General features: G+C 45.4%; 20 non-coding genes and 1 pseudogene across 20 annotated transcripts; 14 read left to right on the forward strand and 7 right to left on the reverse strand.

Moving 5' to 3' along the window:
* The first annotated feature begins 10,526 nt into the window (after positions 1–10,526).
* Positions 10,527–10,645, forward strand: LOC135807517 (5S ribosomal RNA). The gene has a single exon (XR_010551793.1). It is a non-coding gene; the product is annotated as a 5S ribosomal RNA (ribosomal RNA).
* A 408-nt stretch (positions 10,646–11,053) lies between these two features.
* Positions 11,054–11,172, forward strand: LOC135807518 (5S ribosomal RNA). Its single transcript, XR_010551794.1, has one exon. It is a non-coding gene; the product is annotated as a 5S ribosomal RNA (ribosomal RNA).
* Positions 11,173–11,580: 408 nt separating this feature from the next.
* On the forward strand, positions 11,581–11,699 carry LOC135807217 (5S ribosomal RNA). Its single transcript, XR_010551511.1, has one exon. It is a non-coding gene; the product is annotated as a 5S ribosomal RNA (ribosomal RNA).
* A 398-nt stretch (positions 11,700–12,097) lies between these two features.
* Positions 12,098–12,216, forward strand: LOC135807519 (5S ribosomal RNA). The gene has a single exon (XR_010551795.1). It is a non-coding gene; the product is annotated as a 5S ribosomal RNA (ribosomal RNA).
* Positions 12,217–12,627: 411 nt separating this feature from the next.
* Positions 12,628–12,746, forward strand: LOC135807521 (5S ribosomal RNA). Its single transcript, XR_010551797.1, has one exon. It is a non-coding gene; the product is annotated as a 5S ribosomal RNA (ribosomal RNA).
* Positions 12,747–13,148: 402 nt separating this feature from the next.
* LOC135807522 (5S ribosomal RNA) lies at positions 13,149–13,267 on the forward strand. Its single transcript, XR_010551798.1, has one exon. It is a non-coding gene; the product is annotated as a 5S ribosomal RNA (ribosomal RNA).
* A 402-nt stretch (positions 13,268–13,669) lies between these two features.
* On the forward strand, positions 13,670–13,788 carry LOC135807523 (5S ribosomal RNA). The gene has a single exon (XR_010551799.1). It is a non-coding gene; the product is annotated as a 5S ribosomal RNA (ribosomal RNA).
* Positions 13,789–14,187: 399 nt separating this feature from the next.
* On the forward strand, positions 14,188–14,306 carry LOC135807524 (5S ribosomal RNA). The gene has a single exon (XR_010551800.1). It is a non-coding gene; the product is annotated as a 5S ribosomal RNA (ribosomal RNA).
* Positions 14,307–14,705: 399 nt separating this feature from the next.
* LOC135807725 (5S ribosomal RNA) lies at positions 14,706–14,824 on the forward strand. Its single transcript, XR_010551993.1, has one exon. It is a non-coding gene; the product is annotated as a 5S ribosomal RNA (ribosomal RNA).
* Positions 14,825–15,210: 386 nt separating this feature from the next.
* On the forward strand, positions 15,211–15,329 carry LOC135807525 (5S ribosomal RNA). Its single transcript, XR_010551801.1, has one exon. It is a non-coding gene; the product is annotated as a 5S ribosomal RNA (ribosomal RNA).
* A 389-nt stretch (positions 15,330–15,718) lies between these two features.
* LOC135807527 (5S ribosomal RNA) lies at positions 15,719–15,837 on the forward strand. The gene has a single exon (XR_010551803.1). It is a non-coding gene; the product is annotated as a 5S ribosomal RNA (ribosomal RNA).
* Positions 15,838–16,646: 809 nt separating this feature from the next.
* On the forward strand, positions 16,647–16,765 carry LOC135807726 (5S ribosomal RNA). The gene has a single exon (XR_010551994.1). It is a non-coding gene; the product is annotated as a 5S ribosomal RNA (ribosomal RNA).
* A 390-nt stretch (positions 16,766–17,155) lies between these two features.
* LOC135807528 (5S ribosomal RNA) lies at positions 17,156–17,274 on the forward strand. The gene has a single exon (XR_010551804.1). It is a non-coding gene; the product is annotated as a 5S ribosomal RNA (ribosomal RNA).
* A 389-nt stretch (positions 17,275–17,663) lies between these two features.
* Positions 17,664–17,782, forward strand: LOC135807529 (5S ribosomal RNA). Its single transcript, XR_010551805.1, has one exon. It is a non-coding gene; the product is annotated as a 5S ribosomal RNA (ribosomal RNA).
* A 699-nt stretch (positions 17,783–18,481) lies between these two features.
* LOC135807530 (5S ribosomal RNA) lies at positions 18,482–18,600 on the reverse strand. The gene has a single exon (XR_010551806.1). It is a non-coding gene; the product is annotated as a 5S ribosomal RNA (ribosomal RNA).
* Positions 18,601–18,996: 396 nt separating this feature from the next.
* LOC135807531 (5S ribosomal RNA) lies at positions 18,997–19,115 on the reverse strand. The gene has a single exon (XR_010551807.1). It is a non-coding gene; the product is annotated as a 5S ribosomal RNA (ribosomal RNA).
* Positions 19,116–19,511: 396 nt separating this feature from the next.
* Positions 19,512–19,630, reverse strand: LOC135807532 (5S ribosomal RNA). Its single transcript, XR_010551808.1, has one exon. It is a non-coding gene; the product is annotated as a 5S ribosomal RNA (ribosomal RNA).
* Positions 19,631–20,026: 396 nt separating this feature from the next.
* LOC135807533 (5S ribosomal RNA) lies at positions 20,027–20,145 on the reverse strand. The gene has a single exon (XR_010551809.1). It is a non-coding gene; the product is annotated as a 5S ribosomal RNA (ribosomal RNA).
* Positions 20,146–20,541: 396 nt separating this feature from the next.
* On the reverse strand, positions 20,542–20,660 carry LOC135807534 (5S ribosomal RNA). Its single transcript, XR_010551810.1, has one exon. It is a non-coding gene; the product is annotated as a 5S ribosomal RNA (ribosomal RNA).
* A 391-nt stretch (positions 20,661–21,051) lies between these two features.
* On the reverse strand, positions 21,052–21,169 carry LOC135807759 (5S ribosomal RNA; annotated as a pseudogene).
* Positions 21,170–21,421: 252 nt separating this feature from the next.
* LOC135807669 (5S ribosomal RNA) lies at positions 21,422–21,540 on the reverse strand. Its single transcript, XR_010551939.1, has one exon. It is a non-coding gene; the product is annotated as a 5S ribosomal RNA (ribosomal RNA).
* Between the last annotated feature and the right edge of the window lie 1,125 nt (positions 21,541–22,665).

Genomic DNA, 22,665 nt, shown 5'->3' on the forward strand with positions numbered 1-22,665 from the left:
GACCTGTGATGGAGCTGCAACAACCAGCGATGCAAGTTTGCAGTCCAATTATTTGAAACTGGCCCGCTATGTTGCTGAGAATGTACTCAAGGCAACATTTGAGAAATTACCTTTCGAAAAAATGTTCGGTACAAACATGGCCGGATATTGTTTAAACTTTACGGTACTGTGTGAAGAAAACAACTATTTTATTGCATAGACTATTAAAAGGAGCTATCCAGCATTATCCATAATTTTCACGAAATGAAAGAAGGACCCTCCTCCACCCCCCCCCCCCCCCCGATTGATGTCTGTAATATCAATATTTTTTCGAAACGAAACTCCCCTTGACCCACCCACAAACGAAACTTTTTCTCTTCGTGTAAAAGATCGACAATTATGGACCCGGCATTATCGATAATTTTCACGAAATGAAAAGTTTAGTTATGACTAACTTGTGACCGTCCCCCACCCCCACCTACTCACCCCTCAACAAAAAATAGCTGGAATGGACTAATGTTTCAGCTATCAATATTTTTCATTACGAAAGCCTTCTTGACCCACCCGCCCATGAACGATTTTTTTTCTCGTTTCAAAGATACTCAATCTGTTAAAGATAATTATGGACGGCCCCTAACGTACCAGATTAAAAATGAATGGACCGTAGAAGATTGTTTGTGATATCACACGATCAGAACAGGTGACAACCAACACTATACATGGCTGTATACTTGATGTGCTGCATTTACTGGGTGCAACGCAGGGAGTTGTAGCATCTAGGTAGACGGCACAGGCGACTGTAAAGCTAAATGACATGGAGTTCGACCCAGGGGTTCCTGTTTCAGCCACCCTTGGGGCACCATTGGGCAGATCTATACACGCTCGTACATGGTATTGCTAACCTGGGCCGTTCTCAGGGTCAGTAGGTCAAGGCCGTGATCGCGGGTTGCACAGATCACGGAGAACCTCCAAATCCTGACCCAAAGTTCTATAAAGTATTGTGTAGTCTCCCTACAGTGTAGGTGCTATGACTCCCTGGTGCGATGTACCTGCTGGTAAATAGACAAATTGCAACCAGGCCATAATTCGGATAGAGCAGACGATCCTGTCCTGGACTCTGTTCCACATTCAAAGTATCTAGACTCATATAGTGAGGGAGGAATATTGTGGTACTGACTCCGATTTTCATGCGCTAAGAAATTATCAAGTACATTGTATATGTAACTGTAAGTGATAATCACTCAAAGTACGAAGCTAACAGTAATATTCACTGGTTAGAGGGAAAGGCACAAACGGGAAAGGTCTGAAGAAAGAATTGACTGTCACCACCAGGATTCGAACCAGGGACCTTCGCTTGAGGCCAGCGATGCTCTAATCACTGAGCTAAGGTGTAGCCGTCATCCCAGCCGAGATCGTTCAACATTTTCTTCAGACTTCGTAACGCACACTAACAACATCAGCTAATGGTATATGTACTCTTTTTCGATAGTACATGCAAGCTCTACCTTGTGATGTTGAGCTCTCTTCGTTTGGTGGGGGTACTCCGATCGTCTAATGTGAACCACAGTCCACCTACAATTCTACATTTGCAACGTTGTCCAATGTGCATCGGCACGCATTGTACATAACTGTTACAGCAGAGTGTAGATTGTCCGCACCCCTCGGGCGCACGCTTTCTCCAGGGGGTTCGGATGGGGAAAAATTCGGATAACGGAGCAGTCACACATCCATCTAAGACTTGCATATTCCTTCATGTTTCCATCAGTTCTCACATTCTCTTCACAGGAACTAGACACACTCTAGCTCCTCAATCTGAAAACTGGCATTTCGAATAAGTGATTGTTCGGAATATCGGCATTCTACTGTACCGTAAAGTCGCGGATAAAAGCCGGGCTTATAATATACGCACATAAGCCGCTTTCTCCATCAGGTTTTAATGTAAACCATGCTTATTATGCACCACTGATATTTTTGCCAGACTTGTATGCCAGACTTCTACGTGCGACACGCGTAGATCTACCACTGACTACCGGTATGGCGGCAGTTTTACTATGCACCATACATAGCGCATGCACTCTTGACCCACCTGATCCGCGCTTGCATAGAGCAAGGCTTCTACGCGCGACGGGCTTATATGCATTCGACCCGTTTGATTTTCAGGCTTCTATCTGCGATGTGCTTGTATGCAAACCCGGCTTTTATCCGCGACTTTACGGTATTCATATTCACGCTCTGGAACAGGAGATCCTAGTTCGACTCAGACTGCCCTTTCCATAATACGTTTCCCATGTACTCGCAGTTCTTTTATCGGAACATCTTTTCTTCCCAACCTCAAATCCTGTGCAACACCGGTTGGCTTTCCTCAGTTTCCTGAATGGTGTTACCTCTCAATAGAAGCATGAGTGGCCATTTAATATACCGGTATAATAAAACATGTCCATAATTATCGGAGAAAGGATCGGATGTGGCTAAATAATTTGAAACTGTCCACCTCTCCTCAATGCGCTCTTGGCCCACATTTACCACACCATAGCGAGGAAGTTTGTTCTTGGATAGATGCTCTACATCCTCCAGACATCTATCCAAGAACAAACTTCCTCGCTATGGTGTGGTGAATGTGAGCCAAGAGTGCAGTGGTGGACAGTTGCAAATAATTTTACTACAATGTGCTAAGCAGAACAGAGGCACTAGCACCTGGGTGGAAACTATTCTGAATTTTGAATGCCAGGGAAGGCTGAAGGATACCCATGAAACCACTGCCAAAGCAAACACAAATTTGAAAAGCAGTGCATGCATGGTGGCGGTGGGAAAAAGGAGCCAAGGAAAGTGTGTACATATTTTTGTTGAAAGGATGAGAATTCAAAGAAAGCTGGCTGCTTCCTCTATTTCCATGATCGGCCAGTGCCTGCAGCACGAACAGTACATTGTATTACATGTATGTGCATAGACAGACAAATAAACACTAACCTGAGCATGGGTACCGCTTATATTCGTGGTCAGGAAAGTGAAAGTACGAACGAAGGAGAAGAAGATTGTTGACCATGGCGAACAACTGCATATCCAGAGGGCACACGGCTTGCCAGAATGGGTCGGCTACATCTTCGCTAATTTTCTGTCCTAACAACATTCAGCTTCGAGGTCAAGGACGACGGCATTTTTGGAAAGAAATTTCGAATTTTGGAGAAGAAGCTTGCTTTCGGAAAAATGTTCCTTTCACGCAAGGCAGCATGCCAGGTCAGGCGTGTGAACCAGGTGAACTGTGTCGGCAGATCCACGTTTACGTTCCAGGCCGACAGTTTTTTGACCAAGCCGTGAATCGCCCTCGCTCTGACTCTCCCGGCTACGAAGGAGTAATTTTACAACTCTTCAGGCCAGCTACAGGTCTCTGATGCACAGCTGCAAGTGACGGATATCGGTCATTTGCAGCCACTACTAAGAGCCTCCTGGTCGTTGCAATCTGATACATAATATACCTCGGTCTCGAGGCAGGGCACCATTGTTTTTGATCCAAGAGTACCCGCGACTCCCCGGGTTCCCCTCAGATGTGTACGGTATTATGACGCAAAGATCCGATTCCGCTCGACCAAGACCCTATGCAGAGCTGGATCAGGCGTTGCACACTCTGGGGGGTTATGTACTCTTGGTAGTACATGACATTTAGAAAAGCGATCCTGTCAGCTTTTCTATTATTGTGTTCACATGGCAAGAAAAACGACACCGCTATGCTACGTAAGTTTCTACGTAAGGTGCTCGGTATTTCACTTAGGCTACGTAAGTTTCTACGTAAGGTGCTCGGTATTCGATCTACCAACGGGTGGTAGCCGCGTGCTGTGCACGTGCACGGCAGACATTGTGTTGCAGTGCAGTCCGTGTTTGGATGTGCATGCGCGAGGAACTTTCTCCTTTGGAACTGCTTCTTGTATGAGCTGTTTCGGATATTTCGTCTCCTGGCCTGGCTTATTTCGTTTCGGCGCTGCTGAGACCTCCTTTCGCGGAATATTACTCAATGACAGGTGAGTTGACCAGTTCCCTTTGATTCATTTGCTTGTGCTGACTCTTTCATTTACGAAAAGTGTGCTGATTTTGGGCGGAATGCAATAAATAATGGAAAAGCTGACAGGATCTCTTTTCTAAATTTAGCTTTTCCGCTGACGAGGCCTCCTTTTACGGAATACTCGATGACAGGTGATCTCTGAGTTGACCGGTTTCCTTCGATTCATTTGCTAATTATGCTCACCCTTTCATTTACGGAAACGTGTGCTGATTTTATTCGGATTTAGATCCATTTTTATCTCTTTGCCCTTGTCTACAGTGTGCGAAGAACGCGAGTTCACCTTCTTGACGGTAAGGCTTATGTTAAATGTGTTGTCGAAATACTCATATTCATTGTACATTGGTACATTAGAAGTAAGGCACTGGTCAGTGGCATACTATCGTTGGCAGTTCCCAATCTGGAGGGAAAGGTTCAAGGACCCATTGACCGACTTTGCAAAATAAATTCGCATATCAGGGAAAATCTCCATTGTGGAGAGGTTCAGTAAACTTGTTTGCTTCATACGAAACAAGCCAATGGGTGCAGTCTCGTCTCGTGAAGATCTCGTACTTGTATGATTGGATTTGTTTCCTCGAGTCTGGCTGTTTGATTTATTATTTGTGAGTACCACCGAGATTGCACTGCCCCAAATAAAGTTTCGTGCCGCCAGAGCAAGAATTACGATCTGCAATCTGTTTGTAGTACCTGCAAGAATGTGCTGTACATGTATCGTACTTTCTCTGTTGCTGTTTCAGTTGCCGTCATGTTGCTAAAGAAACGTTCAGTAGAGAGGTTCTGCAAAACGAAAATTCGAACGAAGTTTTGCGACAGTCCTTGCGAAAGTGTGTACGAATTTTTGCACGAACTTTGCGTTCTGCACATTTTCGTAGTTTGCGCGGGCCAAGCGCACGTACGCCTTTACCCTATCTCACGAAAGTGTGTACGACAGTTCATTTCGCGTTCCCTGCAAGTTTCGCGTCCAAAGTTGCGAAAGTTCGTGCGAAGTTTCGCACTTCATGACGTAGAACGAAAGTTTGTACGCATTTTCGTTTTGCAGAACCTCTCTAGTGACTCATTTCTTTCATACGAGACGAGTCAATGAGTTGGTGTGGCTTAGAATCCTTCGCTGTAGAAGAAATCTATTTGTATGTCTATTGGAGAAATAATTGAATTCACTGGTTATAAAATAGGTTAAAGACAAACTCACAGAATAAATACCATCGGTCCTTTGGTGTTCGTCCTAAAGAGGTTAGACTGGATATCATTCATACTCACCAAAAGATGTGAGGTGACTGTAACAGCAGCCCCAGGTGTTCTAAGTGGAGTAGAACGCAAACGCCTTGCAGTGCTGCATGTAGGAAATGTTGAAGTTGGCTGTGAGGCGCAATCTATTGTCAGGTACTGTGCAGATCGTAACATTGACATCATCCGCTGTTCAATTGCCACAAATCGTTATTTCGGCACAGCATACGCAAAAGTTACCATTCCGGCTGATGTCATCAACACCGTACTCACGCCTGCGTTTTGGCCTGCCACCATCGGCCACACAGTCAGAAAGTGGCGCTTCCATGACGAGGCGTCCATGCCGACGAAGGAACAAAGTACTGAAGATTAACCATGGCTAGTAGTAGTAAAATGAACCCAGGCGCAACCCCGTTCTACCCTGGATGTATACGGACACTGTCCCTGAATATTTGCAGTCTACGTAATAAACTTACTGACTTGTCCCAATTGATATCGGACACAAAAACTGACATTGCTGCTGTTTGTGAAACGTGGCTTAACAACTCCGTTCCGTCGATGGAGATGTCAATCGCAAACTATACTTTATTTCGGCTTGACAGGCGCGACAAACCCGGAGGTGGTGTATGTTTGTATGTTAATAACTCACTGTTTAGTCACCTACGTCCCGACTTAACAGCCGATGGCGTTGAATGCATTTGGGTAGAGATCAAAGCTCACCCACAACCTCTTCTTGTCGGGTGTATTTACCGCCCACCGAGTCAGTCACTAGCTTACTGGCAGACTTTCGAGGCCATGTTACACAAGGCATCGGGAGAAGCCAAGAATATTCTGCTTTGTGGTGACTTTAATGTTGATCTGGTCAGTCAATCTCCCACATCCCAGCATGCTTCCTTGCATGACATCACAACCAGCTTAGGCCTGCATCAACTTGTAAAATCTCCAACACGCATAACGCTGCAAGGGAGCTGCACTCTATTAGATCATGTCTATAGTACAGCTCAAATCATATCCCCGCCTGATGTGTGTCCAGTTCCGTTCAGCGACCACTGTGCTATTGCAACCAAGATTTGTGTTAAACCAGTGCCGACAGCATTGCCTTCTCAGCGACTTTATCGAAACTTCAAGAGAATGGACTTGGCATCACTTCGTATGGATATATCTTGCGCCAACCTCTGTGAACTTCGTGGGTCCTGCGATGACATGTGGCAACAGTGGCTGACTAAGGTTGTGCCCATTCTTGATGCACATGCTCCATTGCGCCACGCGTCTTCCCGACCAAGACAGCATTCACCATGGGTCAATGAACATTTGTTCCTGTTGATACGACGACGTAACCACGCTCATCGGAAATGGCTGCAATCTCAGTGCCAGACTGATTACGATGCGTTTAAAGAAGCCAGGCGTATCGTGACTCGTATGAACCGTGAATTGAAGACGAATTTTTTTCAGTCTAAGTTCACCAGTGTTCAAGGTAATCCCAGGAAAACGTGGAAGGTTTTGAACGAGTTATCCGGAAGACAACGTGTTCAATCCGTTCCACAATGCTCTGCAAGCAACATTGGGTGTGTATTTGCTGATGTTGTCAGTGATCAACAACGAGCACCTGAACTGTGTCTTCCACAGGGCCCAGTGGGACCTAAAGGTTTTACATCCTTCAGTTCGGTGTCAATAGGTTGTGTGCGTAAACTGTTGGGTTCCTTGGACACCAGCAAAGCGACAGGCAGTGATGGAATACCCGCATTTCTTCTGAAGTCCTGCGCTGATTTGCTAGCTCCCTCCTTAACATTGATATTTAATGCATCTCTTGCTGTTGGTTCTGTGCCGGACGGCATGAAGTTAGCACATGTCACGCCGGTATTCAAGGCTGGAAATCCTCAAGATCCGGGAAATTATCGCCCTGTGTCTCTCCTGCCAATTGTGTCGAAGCTGTTAGAACGAATTGTCCATAGACAACTATCCTCATTTCTGGACAAGGAGAATTTGTACCCTCCCTGTCAGTTTGGCTTTAGACGTCAACATTCAACGGAAGACGCTCTAGTTTTCGTCACGGACACGTTTGTTCGCGCTCGCGATGCCGGACAAATTACTGGTGCTGTGCTCGTGGATATGTCCAAAGCATTTGACAAGGTCAGGCACCAAGTGCTCATTAATGATTTGTTTGAGCTTGGCATATCTGGTTCAGCATTAGTTTGGTTTGCCGACTATTTGTCCAATCGTCGCCAAATAGTGCACATTGCTGAGAACTATAGCCCTCCTTTCCCCTGCATGTGTGGCGTTCCCCAGGGCTCTGTTCTTGGTCCGCTGCTTTTTGTACTCTATGTTCGTTCGATCCAGTCCATTGTCTCCGAGTTTTGTGTGAAAGTTATTCAATTTGCTGACGATATTCTATTGTATGTTTGCGGTACGCAGAAGAATGCGCTTAGCAACTCCCTGTCTGCAGCTGTCTCAGCCATTAGTACCTGGCTGTCAAACCGCAATTTAATTCTAAATGCTCGGAAGACACAAGTGCTCTTCCTGTCTACGCCACATATTACTGACCACCAATTTGCAGTCTACTGCCATGGAGTGCAGCTCAAGCAAGTGACATGTGCAAAGTACCTTGGAATACATTTGGACCAGGATCTTTCTTGGAGCACTCAAGTTGATTCTATGGTCTCCAAACTAGCCAGTAAAATTGGTATTCTGTTCCGAAATCGACACAATATTCCGCTGACTTGCCGAGAAACCTTCGTAAAGTGCCTAGTGTTGCCAGATTTTCTATATGCATCAAATTGTTTTTCTGCTGGCCTTTCCTTAACCCAGTTAGGTAGGCTTGAACGAATGCTAAAGCGAGCTTTGCGTTCAGTGTACGATACTGGTTTTTGTAGCCCATCAAGCCCTTTATTTGCGAGACTTGGTCTAGATCGTTTGGCAACCATGTATTGCAAGAAATTACTGTATCTGACGTGGCGCTGTTTGGAAGGCCGCTGTAGTGTCACATTAAGTCAAATGTTCGAGCGTTTAAATAATGGTCTTGCAACGCGCAGCCTTGTATCACGCACTCTTAAGTTGCCCATGCTCAGAACTGCCTTTGCCCGTCATGGCGCTTCCTTCCAATGTGCTAAGCTGTGGAATGATTTGCACCCTCTAGCTCGCTGTGTGGATAACTCCGCCCGTTTTAAGAAACTGTTACCCCAATGCCTTGCTTTTTCACGCTAGTAATTATGACTTTCAGCTATGCAAAATGCGAACATGATCACCTATCCAATACCGGTAGTCTATTATTATATTAATTATTCATATCTTTTTGCATCTTTCCCTCGAGTGGGTCTATTGTTATTAGGCAATTGTCTGTTATAGTCACCACTATAAATAAAAATCCAATCCAATCCAATCCAATGTGCAAGATTTTATTATTATGGAGTGCCTTGTTTATCTCTCAGTACCTCCAACCATAGCCTTGCCCCTTTTATCCTCAGGATCAGTGTAGTTGTTGGAACGAGGTGTCGGACTCAGCAATGTATTTGTTTACATTTTAATACATGTTTATTGTTCCTCCTTTGCTGTGTTGTTTTAGACAATCGTGGGCTAACAGTTTGAAGTCATTGAACTACTTCAAAAAGTTGTATCGACATCAACAGGATTACGATTTCAGTTCAATATGATGCAGGATGACCTTCTCACGATAACCCATGATTATAAACCATTATAAACACAGAATCAACAAAAACATCTGTGACACGCACCTGGTTACATTTCTCAAATAAATCTGATCGAGGGTGGGGAAATCTGAAATATCTGAAAGGCAAGACAATTTTATGAAATTCTGCTACAGCAACATGCACAGAATGACCTCCGTATAAAAAAAAAGTATCACCACGGTCCACCACTACTCACATGTTTCCCCGCAGAAGAACATGCTAGTGCCATTTTCTGCAAGAAAAGGCTTGCACATCAATGCGTATAATACGGTATTGATATGATGTGAAGGCCATCATTTACATATTGATATACATGTAAGACATTCCATTGATTGGTGACAGAAAAAACAAAAGAAATTATAGCAATAAAAACTGCTTTATGGCAGTTTTCTAAAAAAAGTTATTGTGTTCTAGTCCATGGACCCCGTCTAAAAAGTAAGAAATTAACGAAATGTGATAGCCGAAAATTAAAATTTCACACAAAACATCACAATAATCACACACAGAATGAAAAGCTACATGTAGAAGACCTTTTCCCCTCGTGATCCTCTTTCCTATGCATGCATGACATGCATGTTGCCAATTGTTGGTGCAGTACAAGTTTAGTGTTGAAAGCAGCATTTCAAGTGTTGTGATTATTGTGAGGTTTTGTGTGAAATTTTAATTTTCGGCTATCACATTTCGTTAATTTCTTACTTTTTAGACGGGGTCCATGGACTAGAACACAATAACTTTTTTTAGAAAACTGCCATAAAGCAGTTTTTATTGCTATAATGACAACTGTGTCGCATGTTGTACTATTGTACAGTACTATTTCTCCTCTCTACATGCCTATGCTTCATCCAAATTCAGTAAAATGTCGCATGCTGGCTTTCCTCAGCCTCTGTGGCTCGAATACAGTTCACAAACATTGCTATGATGCTTGCAATAGCCTCAAAATTCAAATTCATGATCCAGTTGCCATGGCAACGCGTAGAAAAACAATTGTGGCGATTTGGTCAACAAAGCCCCAACACAGCTAATCAAGAGACACATGCCTGGAAAGCCCTGCTCTTGCTCTTTCATTTGGTCATGTCAAACCTTGGTGCCCTTTCGTGGCGAACAAAAAGTCACAATTCTGCACCCTGGACTGCGGACTATTAGTACTTGGATGGGTGACCGCCTGGGAATACCTCGTGCTGTAGACTTTTTTCTTTTCTTTTCTTTTCTTTTCTTTCCTTTTCATTTCATTTCTTTTCTTCTTCTTCTTCTTCTTTTCTTCTCTTTCTTTGTCTTCCTTGCTGCAAGGCTCAGTTCTTCTTCAGTGTTCGTCGCACAGAAAACAGGACAGTGCTGCGTAGATCTACGTTCTTTTTGATTATTCAGCGGCTTCAGTCTATCTTCAAAGGTGTTTTTTTCTTTCTTCCCCGAACCCCTGACCCAGCATGGAATTGCGTATTTGCAGCCGCACGCAGGCAGACGCCCTAGATCCCTGATGGCAGCTATGGACTGTACCTGTGCGCCCAGCATGTATTTGTGTGTGTTATTGTGCGTGCGTGCGCGACACTGGGTGTTTTCAGTATAAGGGGAGTCGGCGAAAGGAAAAGAATGTCTACGGCCATACCACGTTGAAAATACCGGTTCTCGTCCGATCACCGAAGTCAAGCAACGTCGGGCGAGGTTAGTACTTGGATGGGTGACCGCCTGGGAATACCTCGTGCTGTAGACTTTTTTCTTTTCTTTTCTTTTCTTTTCTTTCCTTTTCATTTCATTTCTTTTCTTCTTCTTCTTCTTCTTCTTCTTTTCTTCTCTTTCTTTGTCTTCCTTGCTGCAAGGCTCAGTTCTTCTTCAGTGTTCGTCGCACAGAAAACAGGACAGTGCTGCGTAGATCTACGTTCTTTTTGATTATTCAGCGGCTTCAGTCTATCTTCAAAGGTGTTTTTTTCTTTCTTCCCCGAACCCCTGACCCAGCATGGAATTGCGTATTTGCAGCCGCACGCAGGCAAACGCCCTAGATCCCTGATGGCAGCTATGGACTGTACCTGTGCGCCCAGCATCTATTTGTGTGTGTTATTGTGCGTGCGTGCGCGACACTGGGTGTTTTCAGTATAAGGGGAGTCGGCGAAAGGAAAAGAATGTCTACGGCCATACCACGTTGAAAATACCGGTTCTCGTCCGATCACCGAAGTCAAGCAACGTCGGGCGAGGTTAGTACTTGGATGGGTGACCGCCTGGGAATACCTCGTGCTGTAGACTTTTTTCTTTTCTTTTCTTTTCTTTTCTTTCCTTTTCATTTCATTTCTTTTCTTCTTCTTCTTCTTCTTCTTCTTTTCTTCTCTTTCTTTGTCTTCCTTGCTGCAAGGCTCAGTTCTTCTTCAGTGTTCGTCGCACAGAAAACAGGACAGTGCTGCGTAGATCTACGTTCTTTTTGATTATTCAGCGGCTTCAGTCTATCTTCAAAGGTGTTTTTTTCTTTCTTCCCCGAACCCCTGACCCAGCATGCAATTGCGTATTTGCAGCCGCACGCAGGCAGACGCCCTAGATCCCTGATGGCAGCTATGGACTGTACCTGTGCGCCCAGCATGTATTTGTGTGTGTTATTGTGCGTGCGTGCGCGACACTGGGTGTTTTCAGTATAAGGGGAGTCGGCGAAAGGAAAAGAATGTCTACGGCCATACCACGTTGAAAACACCGGTTCTCGTCCGATCACCGAAGTCAAGCAACGTCGGGCGAGGTTAGTACTTGGATGGGTGACCGCCTGGGAATACCTCGTGCTGTAGACTTTTTTCTTTTCTTTTCTTTTCTTTTCTTTCCTTTTCATTTCATTTCTTTTCTTCTTCTTCTTCTTTTCTTCTCTTTCTTTGTCTTCCTTGCTGCAAGGCTCAGTTCTTCTTCAGTGTTCGACGCACAGAAAACAGGACAGTGCTGCGTAGATCTACGTTCTTTTTGATTATTCAGCGGCTTCAGTCTATCTTCAAAGGTGTTTTTTCTTTCTTCCCCGAACCCCTGACCCAGCATGCAATTGCATATTTGCAGCCGCACGCAGGCAGACGCCGTAGATCCCTGATGGCAGCTATGGACTGTACCTGTGCGCCCAGCATGTATTTGTGTGTGTTATTGTGCGTGCGTGCGCGACACTGGGTGTTTTCAGTATAAGGGGAGTCGGCGAAAGGGAAAGAATGTCTACGGCCATACCACGTTGAAAATACCGGTTCTCGTCCGATCACCGAAGTCAAGCAACGTCGGGCGAGGTTAGTACTTGGATGGGTGACCGCCTGGGAATACCTCGTGCTGTAGACTTTTTTCTTTTCTTTTCTTTTCTTTTCTTTTCTTTCCTTTTCATTTCATTTCTTTTCTTCTTCTTCTTCTTCTTTTCTTCTCTTTCTTTGTCTTCCTTGCTGCAAGGCTCAGTTCTTCTTCAGTGTTCGTCGCACAGAAAACAGGACAGTGCTGCGTAGATCTACGTTCTTTTTGATTATTCAGCGGCTTCAGTCTATCTTCAAAGGTGTTTTTTTCTTTCTTCCCCGAACCCCTGACCCAGCATGCAATTGCGTATTTGCAGCCGCACGCAGGCAGACGCCGTAGATCCCTGATGGCAGCTATGGACTGTACCTGTGCGCCCAGCATGTATTTGTGTGTGTGTGTTATTGTGCGTGCGTGCGCGACACTGGGTGTTTTCAGTATAAGGGGAGTCGGCGAAAGGAAAAGAATGTCTACGGCCATACCACGTTGAAAATACCGGTTCTCGTCCGATCACCGAAGTCAAGCAACGTCGGGCGAGGTTAGTACTTGGATGGGTGACCGCCTGGGAATACCTCGTGCTGTAGACTTTTTTCTTTTCTTTTCTTTTCTTTTCTTTCCTTTTCATTTCATTTCTTTTCTTCTTCTTCTTCTTCTTTTCTTCTCTTTCTTTGTCTTCCTTGCTGCAAGGCTCAGTTCTTCTTCAGTGTTCGTCGCACAGAAAACAGGACAGTGCTGCGTAGATCTACGTTCTTTTTGATTATTCAGCGGCTTCAGTCTATCTTCAAAGGTGTTTTTTTCTTTCTTCCCCGAACCCCTGACCCAGCATGCAATTGCGTATTTGCAGCCGCACGCAGGCAGACGCCGTAGATCCCTGATGGCAGCTATGGACTGTACCTGTGCGCCCAGCATGTATTTGTGTGTGTTATTGTGCGTGCGTGCGCGACACTGGGTGTTTTCAGTATAAGGGGAGTCGGCGAAAGGAAAAGAATGTCTACGGCCATACCACGTTGAAAATACCGGTTCTCGTCCGATCACCGAAGTCAAGCAACGTCGGGCGAGGTTAGTACTTGGATGGGTGACCGCCTGGGAATACCTCGTGCTGTAGACTTTTTTCTTTTCTTTTCTTTTCTTTTCTTTCCTTTTCATTTCATTTCTTTTCTTCTTCTTCTTCTTCTTTTCTTCTCTTTCTTTGTCTTCCTTGCTGCAAGGCTCAGTTCTTCTTCAGTGTTCGTCGCACAGAAAACAGGACAGTGCTGCGTAGATCTACGTTCTTTTTGATTATTCAGCGGCTTCAGTCTATCTTCAAAGGTGTTTTTTTCTTTCTTCCCCGAACCCCTGACCCAGCATGGAATTGCGTATTTGCAGCCGCACGCAGGCAAACGCCCTAGATCCCTGATGGCAGCTATGGACTGTACCTGTGCGCCCAGCATGTATTTGTGTGTGTTATTGTGCGTGCGTGCGCGACACTGGGTGTTTTCAGTATAAGGGGAGTCGGCGAAAGGAAAAGAATGTCTACGGCCATACCACGTTGAAAATACCGGTTCTCGTCCGATCACCGAAGTCAAGCAACGTCGGGCGAGGTTAGTACTTGGATGGGTGACCGCCTGGGAATACCTCGTGCTGTAGACTTTTTTCTTTTCTTTTCTTTTCTTTTCTTTCCTTTTCATTTCATTTCTTTTCCTCTTCTTCTTCTTTTCTTCTCTTTCTTTGTCTTCCTTGCTGCAAGGCTCAGTTCTTCTTCAGTGTTCGTCGCACAGAAAACAGGACAGTGCTGCGTAGATCTACGTTCTTTTTGATTATTCAGCGGCTTCAGTCTATCTTCAAAGGTGTTTTTTTCTTTCTTCCCCGAACCCCTGACGCAGCATGCAATTGCGTATTTGCAGCCGCACGCAGGCAGACGCCGTAGATCCCTGATGGCAGCTATGGACTGTACCTGTGCGCCCAGCATGTATTTGTGTGTGTTATTGTGCGTGCGTGCGCGACACTGGGTGTTTTCAGTATAAGGGGAGTCGGCGAAAGGGAAAGAATGTCTACGGCCATACCACGTTGAAAATACCGGTTCTCGTCCGATCACCGAAGTCAAGCAACGTCGGGCGAGGTTAGTACTTGGATGGGTGACCGCCTGGGAATACCTCGTGCTGTAGACTTTTTTCTTTTCTTTTCTTTTCTTTTCTTTCCTTTTCATTTCATTTCTTTTCTTCTTCTTCTTCTTTTCTTCTCTTTCTTTGTCTTCCTTGCTGCAAGGCTCAGTTCTTCTTCAGTGTTCGTCGCACAGAAAACAGGACAGTGCTGCGTAGATCTACGTTCTTTTTGATTATTCAGCGGCTTCAGTCTATCTTCAAAGGTGTTTTTTTCTTTCTTCCCCGAACCCCTGACCCAGCATGCAATTGCGTATTTGCAGCCGCACGCAGGCAGACGCCCTAGATCCCTGATGGCAGCTATGGACTGTACCTGTGCGCCCAGCATGTATTTGTGTGTGTTATTGTGCGTGCGTGCGCGACACTGGGTGTTTTCAGTATAAGGGGAGTCGGCGAAAGGAAAAGAATGTCTACGGCCATACCACGTTGAAAATACCGGTTCTCGTCCGATCACCGAAGTCAAGCAACGTCGGGCGAGGTTAGTACTTGGATGAGTGACCGCCTGGGAATACCTCGTGCTGTAGACTTTTTTCTTTTCTTTTCTTTCCTTTTCATTTCATTTCTTTTCTTCTTCTTCTTTTCTTCTCTTTCTTTGTCTGCCTTGCTGCAAGGCTCAGTTCTTCTTCAGTGTTCGTCGCACAGAAAACAGGACAGTGCTGCGTAGATCTACGTTCTTTTTGATTATTCAGCGGCTTCAGTCTATCTTCAAAGGTGTTTTTTTCTTTCTTCCCCGAACCCCTGACCCAGCATGCAATTGCGTATTTGCAGCCGCACGCAGGCAGACGCCCTAGATCCCTGATGGCAGCTATGGACTGTACCTGTGCGCCCAGCATGTATTTGTGTGTGTTATTGTGCGTGCGTGCGCGACACTGGGTGTTTTCAGTATAAGGGGAGTCGGCGAAAGGAAAAGAATGTCTACGGCCATACCACGTTGAAAATACCGGTTCTCGTCCGATCACCGAAGTCAAGCAACGTCGGGCGAGGTTAGTACTTGGATGGGTGACCGCCTGGGAATACCTCGTGCTGTAGACTTTTTTCTTTTCTTTTCTTTCCTTTTCATTTTATTTCTTTTCTTCTTCTTCTTCTTTTCTTCTCTTTCTTTGTCTTCCTTGCTGCAAGGCTCAGTTCTTCTTCAGTGTTCGTCGCACAGAAAACAGGACAGTGCTGCGAAGATCTACGTTCTTTTTGATTATTCAGCGGCTTCAGTCTATCTTCAAAGGTGTTTTTTTCTTTCTTCCCCGAACCCCTGACCCAGCATGCAATTGCGTATTTGCAGCCGCACGCAGGCAGACGCCCTAGATCCCTGATGGCAGCTATGGACTGTACCTGTGCGCCCAGCATGTATTTGTGTGTGTTATTGTGCGTGCGTGCGCGACACTGGGTGTTTTCAGTATAAGGGGAGTCGGCGAAAGGAAAAGAATGTCTACGGCCATACCACGTTGAAAATACCGGTTCTCGTCCGATCACCGAAGTCAAGCAACGTCGGGCGAGGTTAGTACTTGGATGGGTGACCGCCTGGGAATACCTCGTGCTGTAGACTTTTCTTTCCTTTTCATTTCATTTCTTTTCATTTCATTTCTTTTCTTCTTCTTCTTTTCTTCTCTTTCTTTGTCTGCCTTGCTGCAAGGCTCAGTTCTTCTTCAGTGTTCGTCGCACAGAAAACAGGACAGTGCTGCGTAGATCTACGTTCTTTTTGATTATTCAGCGGCTTCAGTCTATCTTCAAAGGTGTTTTTTTCTTTCTTCCCCGAACCCCTGACCCAGCATGCAATTGCGTATTTGCAGCCGCACGCAGGCAGACGCCCTAGATCCCTGATGGCAGCTATAGACTGTACCTGTGCGCCCAGCATGTATTTGTGTGTGTTATTGTGCGTGCGTGCGCGACACTGGGTGTTTTCAGTATAAGGGGAGTCGGCGAAAGGAAAAGAATGTCTACGGCCATACCACGGAGACTTTTTTCTTTTCTTTTCTTTTCTTTTCTTTCCTTTTCATTTCATTTCTTTTCTTCTTCTTCTTTTCTTCTCTTTCTTTGTCTTCCTTGCTGCAAGGCTCAGTTCTTCTTCAGTGTTCGTCGCACAGAAAACAGGACAGTGCTGCGTAGATCTACGTTCTTTTTGATTATTCAGCGGCTTCAGTCTATCTTCAAAGGTGTTTTTTTCTTTCTTCCCCGAACCCCTGACCCAGCATGCAATTGCGTATTTGCAGCCGCACGCAGGCAGACGCCCTAGATCCCTGATGGCAGCTATAGACTGTACCTGTGCGCCCAGCATGTATTTGTGTGTGTTATTGTGCGTGCGTGCGCGACACTGGGTGTTTTCAGTATAAGGGGAGTCGGCTAAAGGAAAAGAATGTCTACGGCCATACCACGTTGAAAATACCGGTTCTCGTCCGATCACCGAAGTCAAGCAACGTCGGGCGAGGTTAGTACTTGGATGAGTGACCGCCTGGGAATACCTCGTGCTGTAGACTTTTTTCTTTTCTTTTCTTTCCTTTTCATTTCATTTCTTTTCTTCTTCTTCTTTTCTTCTCTTTCTTTGTCTGCCTTGCTGCAAGGCTCAGTTCTTCTTCAGTGTTCGTCGCACAGAAAACAGGACAGTGCTGCGTAGATCTACGTTCTTTTTGATTATTCAGCGGCTTCAGTCTATCTTCAAAGGTGTTTTTTTCTTTCTTCCCCGAACCCCTGACCCAGCATGCAATTGCGTATTTGCAGCCGCACGCAGGCAGACGCCCTAGATCCCTGATGGCAGCTAGCTATGGACTGTACCTGTGCGCCCAGCATGTATTTGTGTGTGTTATTGTGCGTGCGTGCGCGACACTGGGTGTTTTCAGTATAAGGGGAGTCGGCGAAAGGAAAAGAATGTCTACGGCCATACCACGTTGAAAATACCGGTTCTCGTCCGATCACCGAAGTCAAGCAACGTCGGGCGAGGTTAGTACTTGGATGGGTGACCGCCTGGGAATACCTCGTGCTGTAGACTTTTTTCTTTTCTTTTCTTTCCTTTTCATTTTATTTCTTTTCTTCTTCTTCTTCTTTTCTTCTCTTTCTTTGTCTTCCTTGCTGCAAGGCTCAGTTCTTCTTCAGTGTTCGTCGCACAGAAAACAGGACAGTGCTGCGAAGATCTACGTTCTTTTTGATTATTCAGCGGCTTCAGTCTATCTTCAAAGGTGTTTTTTTCTTTCTTCCCCGAACCCCTGACCCAGCATGCAATTGCGTATTTGCAGCCGCACGCAGGCAGACGCCCTAGATCCCTGATGGCAGCTATGGACTGTACCTGTGCGCCCAGCATGTATTTGTGTGTGTTATTGTGCGTGCGTGCGCGACACTGGGTGTTTTCAGTATAAGGGGAGTCGGCGAAAGGAAAAGAATGTCTACGGCCATACCACGTTGAAAATACCGGTTCTCGTCCGATCACCGAAGTCAAGCAACGTCGGGCGAGGTTAGTACTTGGATGGGTGACCGCCTGGGAATACCTCGTGCTGTAGACTTTTCTTTCCTTTTCATTTCATTTCTTTTCATTTCATTTCTTTTCTTCTTCTTCTTTTCTTCTCTTTCTTTGTCTGCCTTGCTGCAAGGCTCAGTTCTTCTTCAGTGTTCGTCGCACAGAAAACAGGACAGTGCTGCGTAGATCTACGTTCTTTTTGATTATTCAGCGGCTTCAGTCTATCTTCAAAGGTGTTTTTTTCTTTCTTCCCCGAACCCCTGACCCAGCATGCAATTGCGTATTTGCAGCCGCACGCAGGCAGACGCCCTAGATCCCTGATGGCAGCTATAGACTGTACCTGTGCGCCCAGCATGTATTTGTGTGTGTTATTGTGCGTGCGTGCGCGACACTGGGTGTTTTCAGTATAAGGGGAGTCGGCGAAAGGAAAAGAATGTCTACGGCCATACCACGGAGACTTTTTTCTTTTCTTTTCTTTTCTTTTCTTTCCTTTTCATTTCATTTCTTTTCTTCTTCTTCTTTTCTTCTCTTTCTTTGAAAGAAAAAAACACCTTTGAAGATAGACTGAAGCCGCTGAATAATCAAAAACAACGTAGATCTACGCAGCACTGTCCTGTTTTCTGTGCGACGAACACTGAAGAAGAACTGAGCCTTGCAGCAAGGAAGACAAAGAAAGAGAAGAAAAGAAGAAGAAGAAAAGAAATGAAATGAAAAGGAAAGAAAAGAAAAGAAAAGAATAGAAAAAAGTCTACAGCACGAGGTATTCCCAGGCGGTCACCCATCCAAGTACTAACCTCGCCCGACGTTGCTTGACTTCGGTGATCGGACGAGAACCGGTATTTTCAACGTGGTATGGCCGTAGACATTCTTTTCCTTTCGCCGACTCCCCTTATACTGAAAACACCCAGTGTCGCGCACGGACGCACAATAACCCACACAAATACATGCTAAGCGCACAGGTACAGTCCATAGCTGCCATCAGGGATCTAGGGCGTCTGCCTGCGTGCGGCTGCAAATACGCAATTGCATGCTGGGTCAGGGGTTCGGGGAAGAAAGAAAAAAACGCCTTTGAAGATAGACTGAAGCCGCTGAATAATCAAAAAGAACGTAGATCTACGCAGCACTGTCCTGTTTTCTGTGCGACGAACACTGAAGAAGAACTGAGCCTTGCAGCAAGGAAGACAAAGAAAGAGAAGAAAAGAAGAAGAAGAAAAGAAATGAAATGAAAAAGAAAGAAAAGAAAAGAAAAGAAAAGAAAAAAGTCTACAGCACGAGGTATTCCCAGGCGGTCACCCATCCAAGTACTAACCTCGCCCGACGTTGCTTGACTTCGGTGATCGGACGAGAACCGGTATTTTCAACGTGGTATGGCCGTAGACATTCTTTTCCTTTCGCCCACTCCCCTTATACTGAAAACACCCAGTGTCGCGCACGCACGCACAATAACCCACACAAATACATGCTAGGCGCACAGGTACAGTCCATAGCTGCCATCAGGGATCTAGGGCGTCTGCCTGCGTGCGGCTGCAAATACGCAATTGCATGCTGGGTCAGGGGTTCGGGGAAGAAAGAAAAAAACACCTTTGAAGATAGACTGAAGCCGCTGAATAATCAAAAAGAACGTAGATCTACGCAGCACTGTCCTGTTTTCTGTGCGACGAACACTGAAGAAGAACTGAGCCTTGCAGCAAGGAAGACAAAGAAAGAGAAGAAAAGAAGAAGAAGAAAAGAAATGAAATGAAAAGGAAAGAAAAGAAAAGAAAAGAAAAGAAAAAAGTCTACAGCACGAGGTATTCCCAGGCGGTCACCCATCCAAGTACTAACCTCGCCCGACGTTGCTTGACTTCGGTGATCGGACGAGAACCGGTATTTTCAACGTGGTATGGCCGTAGACATTCTTTCCCTTTCGCCGACTCCCCTTATACTGAAAACACCCAGTGTCGCGCACGCACGCACAATAACACACACAAATACATGCTGGGCGCACAGGTACAGTCCATAGCTGCCATCAGGGATCTAGGGCGTCTGCCTGCGTGCGGCTGCAAATACGCAATTGCATGCTGGGTCAGGGGTTCGGGGAAGAAAGAAAAAAACACCTTTGAAGATAGACTGAAGCCGCTGAATAATCAAAAAGAACGTAGATCTACGCAGCACTGTCCTGTTTTCTGTGCGACGAACACTGAAGAAGAACTGAGCCTTGCAGCAAGGAAGACAAAGAAAGAGAAGAAAAGAAGAAGAAGAAAAGAAATGAAATGAAAAAGAAAGAAAAGAAAAGAAAAGAAAAGAAAAAAGTCTACAGCACGAGGTATTCCCAGGCGGTCACCCATCCAAGTACTAACCTCGCCCGACGTTGCTTGACTTCGGTGATCGGACGAGAACCGGTATTTTCAACGTGGTATGGCCGTAGACATTCTTTTCCTTTCGCCCACTCCCCTTATACTGAAAACACCCAGTGTCGCGCACGCACGCACAATAACCCACACAAATACATGCTAGGCGCACAGGTACAGTCCATAGCTGCCATCAGGGATCTAGGGCGTCTGCCTGCGTGCGGCTGCAAATACGCAATTGCATGCTGGGTCAGGGGTTCGGGGAAGAAAGAAAAAAACACCTTTGAAGATAGACTGAAGCCGCTGAATAATCAAAAAGAACGTAGATCTACGCAGCACTGTCCTGTTTTCTGTGCGACGAACACTGAAGAAGAACTGAGCCTTGCAGCAAGGAAGACAAAGAAAGAGAAGAAAAGAAGAAGAAGAAAAGAAATGAAATGAAAAGGAAAGAAAAGAAAAGAAAAGAAAAGAAAAAAGTCTACAGCACGAGGTATTCCCAGGCGGTCACCCATCCAAGTACTAACCTCGCCCGACGTTGCTTGACTTCGGTGATCGGACGAGAACCGGTATTTTCAACGTGGTATGGCCGTAGACATTCTTTCCCTTTCGCCGACTCCCCTTATACTGAAAACACCCAGTGTCGCGCACGCACGCACAATAACACACACAAATACATGCTGGGCGCACAGGTACAGTCCATAGCTGCCATCAGGGATCTAGGGCGTCTGCCTGCGTGCGGCTGCAAATACGCAATTGCATGCTGGGTCAGGGGTTCGGGGAAGAAAGAAAAAAACACCTTTGAAGATAGACTGAAGCCGCTGAATAATCAAAAAGAACGTAGATCTACGCAGCACTGTCCTGTTTTCTGTGCGACGAACACTGAAGAAGAACTGAGCCTTGCAGCAAGGAAGACAAAGAAAGAGAAGAAAAGAAGAAGAAGAAAAGAAATGAAATGAAAAGGAAAGAAAAGAAAAGAAAAGAAAAAAGTCTACAGCACGAGGTATTCCCAGGCGGTCACCCATCCAAGTACTAACCTCGCCCGACGTTGCTTGACTTCGGTGATCGGACGAGAACCGGTATTTTCAACGTGGTATGAAAAAGCCTGCGTGCGGCTGCAAATACGCAATTGCATGCTGGGTCAGGGGTTCGGGGAAGAAAGAAAAAAACACCTTTGAAGATAGACTGAAGCCGCTGAATAATCAAAAAGAACGTAGATCTACGCAGCACTGTCCTGTTTTCTGTGCGACGAACACTGAAGAAGAACTGAGCCTTGCAGCAAGGAAGACAAAGAAAGAGAAGAAAAGAAGAAGAAAAGAAATGAAATGAAAAGGAAAGAAAAGAAAAGAAAAGAAAAACGTCTACAGCACGAGGTATTCCCAGGCGGTCACCCATCCAAGTACTAACCTCGCCCGACGTTGCTTGACTTCGGTGATCGGACGAGAACCGGTATTTTCAACGTGGTATGGCCGTAGACATTCTTTTCCTTTTTGCTGACGATATTCTATTGTATGTTTGCGGTACGCAGAAGAATGCGCTTAGCAACTCCCTGTCTGCAGCTGTCTCAGCCATTAGTACCTGGCTGTCAAACCGCAATTTAATTCTAAATGCTCGGAAGACACAAGTGCTCTTCCTGTCTACGCCACATATTACTGACCACCAATTTTCAGTCTACTGCCATGGAGTGCAGCTCAAGCAAGTGACATGTGCAAAGTACCTTGGAATACATTTGGACCAGGATCTTTCTTGGAGCACTCAAGTTGATTCTATGGTCTTCAAACTAGCCAGTAAAATTGGTATTCTGTTCCGAAATCGACACAATATTCCGCTGACTTGCCGAGAAACCTTAGTAAAGTGCCTAGTGTTGCCAGATTTTCTATATGCATCAAATTGTTTTTCTGCTGGCCTTTCCTTAACCCAGTTAGGTAGGCTTGAACGAATGCTAAAGCGAGCTTTGCGTTCAGTGTACGATACTGTTTTTTGTAGCCCATCAAGCCCTTTATTTGCGAGACTTGGTCTAGATCGTTTGGCAACCATGTATTGCAAGAAATTACTGTATCTGACGTGGCGCTGTTTGGAAGGCCGCTGTAGTGTCACATTAAGTCAAATGTTCGAGCGTTTAAATAATGGTCTTGCAACGCGCAGCCTTGTATCACGCACTCTTAAGTTGCCCATGCTCAGAACTGCCTTTGCCCGTCATGGCGCTTCCTTCCAATGTGCTAAGCTGTGGAATGATTTGCACCCTCTAGCTCGCTGTGTGGATAACTCCGCCCGTTTTAAGAAACTGTTACCCCAATGCCTTGCTTTTTCACGCTAGTAATTATGACTTTCAGCTATGCAAAATGCGAACATGATCACCTATCCAATACCGGTAGTCTATCATATTAATTATTCATATCTTTTTGCATCTTTCCCTCGAGTGGGTCTATTGTTATTAGGCAATTGTCTGTTATAGTCACCACTATAAATAAAAATCCAATCCAATCCAAAATCCTTTCGCCGACTCCCCTTATACTGAAAACACCCAGTGTCGCGCACGCACGCACAATAACACACACAAATACATGCTGGGCAAACAGGTACAGTCCATAGCTGCCATCAG

Source organism: Sycon ciliatum, chromosome 1 (assembly GCF_964019385.1).
Source record: "Sycon ciliatum chromosome 1, ocSycCili1.1, whole genome shotgun sequence".
Taxonomy (NCBI): domain Eukaryota; kingdom Metazoa; phylum Porifera; class Calcarea; order Leucosolenida; family Sycettidae; genus Sycon; species Sycon ciliatum.